The 8135-nt window shown below is 40.9% G+C and overlaps 1 long non-coding RNA gene across 1 annotated transcript; it reads right to left on the reverse strand.

Annotated features, from left to right (window-relative positions):
• Positions 1 to 368: 368 nt before the first annotated feature.
• Positions 369 to 1422, reverse strand: LOC110907216. Its single transcript, XR_002573932.2, has 3 exons — positions 1005 to 1422; positions 680 to 856; positions 369 to 612 (listed from the first exon to the last, which is right to left on the reverse strand). It is a non-coding gene; the product is annotated as an uncharacterized LOC110907216 (long non-coding RNA).
• Positions 1423 to 8135: the final 6713 nt, after the last annotated feature.

An 8135-nucleotide genomic window follows, 5' to 3' on the forward strand; every position in this document is an offset into this window, starting at 1 on the left:
TACATTGTCCGCTTGAGATACTATGAAAGTTACAATCACACCAATGAGACCTTTATAAGGATAGGAGTTTTGATCTATTTTTCACCCACAAGAAACTTCTTGTCTTAATCTCCTTGTTGATTCTTTTCGATAATAAGATTTTTTTTATCCAGATAATTCTTTACATAACTTTTTTTAACTATGAAGATTAAACTATCATTTGAGATCAACTCGACTTCATTGTATTTGAGATGAAAGGTGTTCTTGTTTAGTTAATTGGTTAAAAGTGATACATTTTATAGTGTTTTAAAGATTTACAATATAAGAATCACTGAAACCTAAAACTAGACTAATATAAACTTGTTCGGACTCTAACATGGACAGTAAACTTCTGAATGAACCCGTTTAAAGGTTGAAACTTGACAAATCTGGAAAGCCCTTTATGGAATCTTAGCCACCAACATCGTAGTCGGATTTGTTGAAAATTGACAAATCTGGAAAGCCGGGGCTCATTGAATAAACAATTTTTTAGGCTTGGGCTTGGCTGGTTTTTAGCATACGATAAACCTTCCCCTTGTTTTATCATGTATGAAAGTTGTTTTTTTTATGTATACCGCCCAACTGCAACATAACCTGAAACCACAAACCATAAGTTCAAAGGGCTATGAAAGTTTAATAAAAACAGATACATTTAACGTACCTGGAATCAACCCCTAATCATTATCGGGCTCTTCTAAGGCGTCAGCACTGCCTGGGTTCGTGACAGAACCCTAGCAAACCAAAACAACTTCCATCAAGTCTTCATCCACCGATTGCAACTATACCAAAGCAAACCTATCATATCCGAGCTTGTTATCTTCCTAGCCGTGCTTGTTTCCTGCAAAGTTATTAGAGAAAGAAAAAGTCTTAGATCTGCAAAGTTTTGCTTGCCATCTTCATCTATAACAAAACAACCAAAAACATCAAAAATTAAGGGTAGCCCGGTAGATCTGATAAAACCTTCGGTAGAAATAGAAAAAACCTACCTGATTTCAATACACCGAAGCTTCATCCTTCTGATTGACGCAAGAATGTTGTTTGTACCGTTCTTGAATGTGGCTAAAAACTCAGATCTGCAATGCTACAACAAAACAACAAAATACGCTAAAAGTTGATGGTGGTCCGGTAGATCTAAGAAAAATTCAGCAAAAAAAACTACCTGGATCTTTTTTCCACCGACTGCAACTACACCGAAGGTTCATCTTTCTGATTTCATAAGAATGTATGTTTGGAGAAAAAACCTAGATACAGATCTCGAATCGCCAGAGAGAGAGAGAGAGGAGCAGGGAAGCGGCGATTTTGAAATGTTTTGAAATGGATGTGAAACCTAATGTATCCGTGTTTTTTTAATAGAAGGGTATAAGGTTGGCCTGTATTAATCACAACTAGAGGACTTTGGCCATTGACTATCCAACCTTTAACTATTCCCTCTACCAGTCTCACATTTCACCTATTTTTCCTACACCGGTCTCTCATGAAAAAAACTTAACGAAGTTTTGTTTTTCCAAATTACAAACAGTTTTTACCACTTTTGATCACGATGCTACGAGTCTATTGATGTAAAACTCACCTCCAAACCGTGCACCAAACGATGAAAATGGCGCTTCAATTCGGGTGTTTAAATTTCCCATTAGCAAAAATAAAGTCATTTGGAGCACCATTTCGAGGTAAGTTTTACATCAATGGACTTATAACATTGTTCTAATCAAAAGCCCAAAAAAACTTGTTGTAAATTGGAAAAAAAACTCCACTCTGTTAAGTTTTTTTTGACGGGGAACAGTGTAGGCAAAATAGGTGAAAGGCGGGACTGGTGGGGGGAATATTCAAAGGTGGGACTGTCAATGGCCAATGACATCTACTTGGGATTATTACAGGCCAATTCCCCAAGTTTTTTTAACAGTGGAACTGTGCAGGAAAAATAGTTGAAAAGTGGGACTGCCAGGGAGAATAAAAAAGGTGGGACCGCCAATGACCAATGACGTGTACTTTGGATTATTAGAGGCTAATATCCCATAACAATATATCTAACTACAAATATATAAGAAGAAGTTACAACATATCAAAGAAACACTTCATATAAAATACTATGAATAATGACACGACCTAATTTTATACCTAATTATATACCTAATTTTATACCTAATTTTATACACGTACACGTTAGGGTAAGACTTTAACACCATGCTATCAATATATGAATATAAATATATGTTGTAACTGGATATCTATTTAAAATCTCAAAGAAAGTAATACAATGGTAAAGCTTGTGGTGTCATATATGTTAGTCTTTTGTCTAACATTAGTTGTGTTGCCATGTTACAACTGCAAGGTCCGACCGATTATAAGTAGAAAAAATGTTAATGATTTCAAAGCAATTGGGATTGAAACTCATCAAACAGCGGCTTCGAATTACTGTGATAAATTAATGTGTTATCCAGGGAGCCCTCTTGTTTCTTGTTGTTGCACTGATGAGCGCAAGTGCTTCCCACATGATAAGTGTAATAAGAAGAATTGTCCGTCATAGTTTTTCTTTCTACATGAAATATATATGTACTTCTGAGCAATAAGTATCAATACAAAACTAAGGATATGTTTTTATAGAAAAATCTTCAGAATTGTGTTTCCTTTTCTTAAAATATGGATTTTAAAAATATCCTTGATTGTCTTTACCGTATATGGTGTGACAACTGTGTTATGTAATCGATGTATAATGTAAAACAATGTTCAATTATTAATAAAACAATGTGCTTTGGTGTTATTATATGTGTTTTAGTGTTATTATATGTGTAATTGTGTTTGGTGATTTTACAATTTGATTCAACTCCGATTTCAGGCTTTAAAGCGCTTTCTGGAAGGTTATACGCAAACTGGTGCGTAAACGCAGTCAGTATAACGTGGCAAACATTCCGGAATAGTGACATAAGCTTAACATACCCTACATAACCTCTACATAGCTTAGAAATAAGCTTTGGATGGCTTGGTGTGTTGAAATCAAGTTTGTTCTATCGAAGGGACTATTTGTGTCAAACTACAAAACTATACCGATTTCTATAGTAACGAACATTACGGAACTTGATCATAAGTTAAACATATCCTAAATAACCTTTACATATTTTAGAAATAGGCTTTGAGGGGTTCGGTATGCGAAAATAAACTTTATTGATCAATAGGGACTAAAAGCGTCAAAAGTGCACAAGTTTGCATTTTCACGCATATCTTTCATACTGAAGATATCCGAACATCTAAAAATTTATGTAAGCATTAAAATATTTTATTTTAGTGTTTGGCATAAGAAAATTCCATTCGTCGCTTGATTTGGATCGTTTTTGCGTACGTTACGACTCCCATCGTAATTAACCGAACAACGTGTCACACCCCCAAAATCCACCTGCGGAACACCACCGCTTGGAGGCGTGACCGACCAGGATCCAGCCACCAATTATACTGAGCAGTTTAACTCATAACATAAGTCATACTTACCAACCACTATGTTAGCAAATATCGTAGTTAAAGTTTCAAAAGTTATAAGTTTAAGTAACAGTTCAGATAAGTTGCGGAAGCATAGACAAAATATTTTAAAAACAAGTTTCTTAGTTCTAGCTTGTTAAGAACCCAACACACGGGTTAGACGACCACTACACATCCGCAAGATGCAAGCTCCTGAGTCACTGGGTACCTGCAAAGCATGCAGTAAGGTGTCAACAAAAATGCTGAGTGAGTTCACTAGTTGTCCAGTTTTAGTTTTTTTTTGAAAACATAAGTTGTTTAGATAAAGCATTTATAATCACGTTGCGGGGAGCTACCCCATCTGTAAGCTCACTAAACTGTAGATACCGAAACTGTTGACGGAAAGTTGTTGTGCCCCGAGTCAATGTCTATCGTCATTGACCAAGATGCAAGGTCTACTAGTTCACGCCCGATCTCCCCCGGTCACGGTGTGAGGTTGTCAAACCTAATAGCGCTATCAACTAATAACCCGTTCGCCCCCGGCGATTAATCGGTACTGTAAGCAGGGACTTAAAGTGATAGAGTTTCGTTTAGCATGGCTAGTTGTGATTCATAAATAATATCCAAACGTATCTCCCCCGGAGATAGTGGTTACCCATTCTGATTTCCCCCGGAAGTAATGGTCCAACAGTGTTTTTCCCCAAAGTTGGTAATTTGTTCGTGTCCCTCCGCGGGACGCATGCTTTTAGTGTGTGAACTCACCTTAGGTTGCTCGGCAGATTAGGTTACTTTGTCAAACACGTTGGTCACCACGTCCTAACATGGTTACCAGTATAGGTCAGGTTTGGGGTACAATCAATCGCGTATAATCTACACATAATTAACACGTAGCATGCATAAAATTAGACAGTGGGTTATTGGGTCGGCCCTAACATTCACACAACCAAACCGCAACACATAGTCCAGTCAATAGGTAGCCCATATAAGACTCATCATGGCCCAATAACCCAAGTGGACAGCCCAGTCGCAACCAGGTGATCTTGAGTCGCAACCAGGGGTTTCGGCTTGTGCTGGCTAGTTTCGAGTCGCAACCGGGAGGTTTCGGCTTGTCACGCTGTGGTTGCGAGTCGCAACCGTTGTGGTCTCGAGTTGTCACGCTGTGGTTGCGAGTCGCAACCGTGTGGTCTCGAGTTGCAATGCTGTCCTTTTCTTGTTCACGTGTTGATTCAGACTTAGTCAGGCTAATTTGTACCAAGCATCAGGCCCAAATCAGGAAACAACCAATAAGGTTACAACTAACAATTTTCCTAATCTGACCATTAGTAAACATGGATCAAACATTGCCCTTTATAAACCTTCAAGTCATCTTCAACAAGTTGATCACAAGTACATCAATTTTTAGGGTTTTCATCTTAACATAATCATACACTTTTATGAACCAAAATCACATATTTTAACAAGATCATCATGCAAGAACAAGAAAACATACATTTTGCAACTTTAGACATGACTAGATTGGTTTAAACATTCCTAAAATATCATTCTTTTATTTATTCAAATGTCAAGTTAGCATGCTCATAAACAAACCACAACAATCTTCATGTTTCTCATGATTTCTACTCATTTAAGTAAATCAAGATCATGTAAAAAGAGGTCAAGTCATAAACATTTCATTCATCAAGCATACAAGGCATCTAGTACACATATATAACACTAACCGGTTGTGAAGAAGGAGCCGAAACAAAGGAAAGGAACCGAGAAGATGGAGTGCCCGAGTGATGATGATCTTGACCGTGTTTCCTTGTGAGATCCGAACTTGAACCGAAAGTTGGAAGAGAATGGGGTGTTGTTTGGGGTTTTCTAGTGAGAGAGAAAGGAGTGTGTGTGTGTGTGTGTAAAAATGAAGGAAGTGGGGAAAGTTTGGGATTTTATATAACGTTTCAAAATAGGCTTAGGGGGTTTCGGCCCAAACCGGTTGCGGCCCACTCGAGACCGAGTGGTCTCGAGTCGTGGTCTCGACTCACTAGTTTATACGCATAAATATATATATAATATATACATACAACACATATCATGCAAAAAGTCACGTTTCCATTTAATACTATATATACACAATAATAATACAAGATGTTTGTTCGGAAAAACCTAGAGTGTCACATTATCCCCAAGTTTTAAGAACTTTCGTCCCGAAAGTTAAGGCAGCCACTGCCAAGCTAGCGTGTGTCAACGGGGTGTCACATCATCCCCCCGTTAGTTTGGAATTTCGTCCCGAAATTCGGTTGTAGCTTCAGTGCTGGGGTTTTCGTTTGGGAACAACTGGGGATACTTGCACTTCATCTGGTCTTCCCGCTCCCAGGTAAACTCTGGGCCACGTCGTGAGTTCCATCGAACTCGCACGAGAGGGATTTGGCTACGTTTGAGGGTTTTGATCTCTCGATCCGTAATCTCAATCGGTTCCTCAGTAAAGTGTAGCCGTTCATCAATAGTGAGTTCCTTGAAGGGAATTACGAGCGTTTCATCTGACAGACACTTCTTCAGATTAGACACGTGAAAAACGTTGTGCACTGCACTCAGCTCTGCAGGCAGGTTCAATCTATAAGCAACCTTACCGATTCTCTCGGTAATTTCGAATGGTCCAACGTATCGCGGATTCAGCTTGCCCCGTTTACCGAAGCGAACCACACCCTTCCAGGGTGAGACTTTAAGCAGAACTCTGTCCCCGACCTGGAATTCTAGCGGTTTCCTACCCTTATCAGCGTAGCTTTTCTGACGGTCACGAGCTGCCGCCATGCGTTGTTTGATCTGGGCGATCTTTTCCGTTGTGTCTACCACTAGTTCTGGGCCTGTGATTTGACTGTCACCGATCTCCGCCCAGCAGAGAGGTGATCGGCATTTACGACCGTACAATGCCTCAAAAGGTGCCGCCTGAATGCTAGTGTGGTAGCTGTTATTGTAGGAGAATTCCACCAGCGGTAGATGCTTCTCCCAATTCTTGCCAAAATCGATCACACATGCCCTAAGCATGTCTTCCAGGGTTTGGATGGTGCGTTCAGACTGCCCATCCGTTTGTGGGTGATAAGCGGTGCTCATGTCCAAACGTGAGCCAAAGGATTTGTGCATAGCTCGCCACAACTCGGAAGTAAAACGAGCGTCTCGGTCGGAAATAATGGAAGTTGGCACTCCGTGTCTTGAGACTACTTCTTTTAAGTAAACTTCCGCCAAAGTAGAAAACTTGTCTGTTTCCTTAATGGCCAAAAAGTGTGCAGACTTGGTCAATCGATCTACTATCACCCAAATAGTGTCATTCCCGCGTTGGGATCGAGGTAGCCCCGTAACAAAATCCATGGAAATTTGTTCCCATTTCCACTTCGGGATTTCTGGTTGCTGGAGTAGGCCTGCTGGTTTCTGGTACTCAGTCTTGACCCTTGCGCAGGTCAAACATTTGCCAACGTAGGCTGCTATGTGGGCTTTCATGCCAGGCCACCAGTACGTGGTCCTTAAGTCATGGTACATCTTATCTGAACCAGGATGTACTGAATAACGGGACTTATGGGCTTCGTCCATCACTAGTTTACGCAGATCACCGTAGAGTGGGACCCAAATACGCCCTGCCACATAGTGAGCGCCATCTTCTTTTTGTTCCAGTCGTTGCCTCGATCCTCGCAGGGACTCATTACTGATGTTCTCCGGTTTCAGAGCTTCAATCTGAGCATTCCGAATCTGAGTGGGGAGGTTAGACTGGATAGTAAGTTGCAACGCTCGCACGCGCTTGGGCGTAGTGTCCTTTCGGCTGAGGGCGTCTGCCACGACATTGGCCTTGCCCGGATGATACTTGATTGCGCATTCATAATCATTCAGGATTTCGACCCATCGACGTTGGCGCATGTTTAATTCCTTTTGCTTGAAGATATGCTCGAGACTCCTGTGATCGGTGTAAATGGTGCACCTGGTACCGTACAGGTAGTGTCTCCATATCTTAAGCGCAAAGATCACTGCTCCTAGTTCCAAGTTGTGCGTAGTGTAGTTTCTTTCGTGAGTCTTAAGTTGTCGAGAGGCGTAGGCAATAACTTTTTTGCGTTGCATTAACACACAACCGAGCCCATGGATGGATGCATCGCAGTAAACCACAAAGTCGTCAGTGCCTTCAGGCAACGAGAGAATAGGAGCACTACAGAGGTTATCCTTTAGTTTCTGAAACGCGGTTTCCTGAGCTTCACCCCATTTATAAACCATACCCTTCTGAGTAAGAGCCGTGAGAGGCTGAGCAATCTTTGAGAATCCCATGATAAATCTTCGATAGTACCCTGCTAGTCCTAAGAATTGGCGGACTTCGGTCGGAGTCTTAGGGGTAGGCCAATTCTTTATTGAGTCGATCTTAGCTGGGTCGACGTGAATTCCATCCTCGTTCACCACATGCCCAAGGAAATGGACTTCTCGAAGCCAGAAGTCGCATTTCGAGAACTTGGCATACAGTTTCTCATTGCGAAGGAGTTCGAGGATAAGGCGTAGGTGCTGTTCATGCTCTTCTTGACTTTTCGAGTAGATCAGGATGTCGTCGATAAACACAATTACAAATTTGTCGAGGTAAGGCTTGCACACTCGGTTCATGAGGTCCATGAATATCGCGGGCGCGTTGGTCATTCCAAAGGGCATGACGAGGAATTCATAGT

This window comes from Helianthus annuus, chromosome 2 (genome assembly GCF_002127325.2).
Source record: "Helianthus annuus cultivar XRQ/B chromosome 2, HanXRQr2.0-SUNRISE, whole genome shotgun sequence".
NCBI classification, from domain to species: Eukaryota; Viridiplantae; Streptophyta; class Magnoliopsida; order Asterales; family Asteraceae; genus Helianthus; species Helianthus annuus.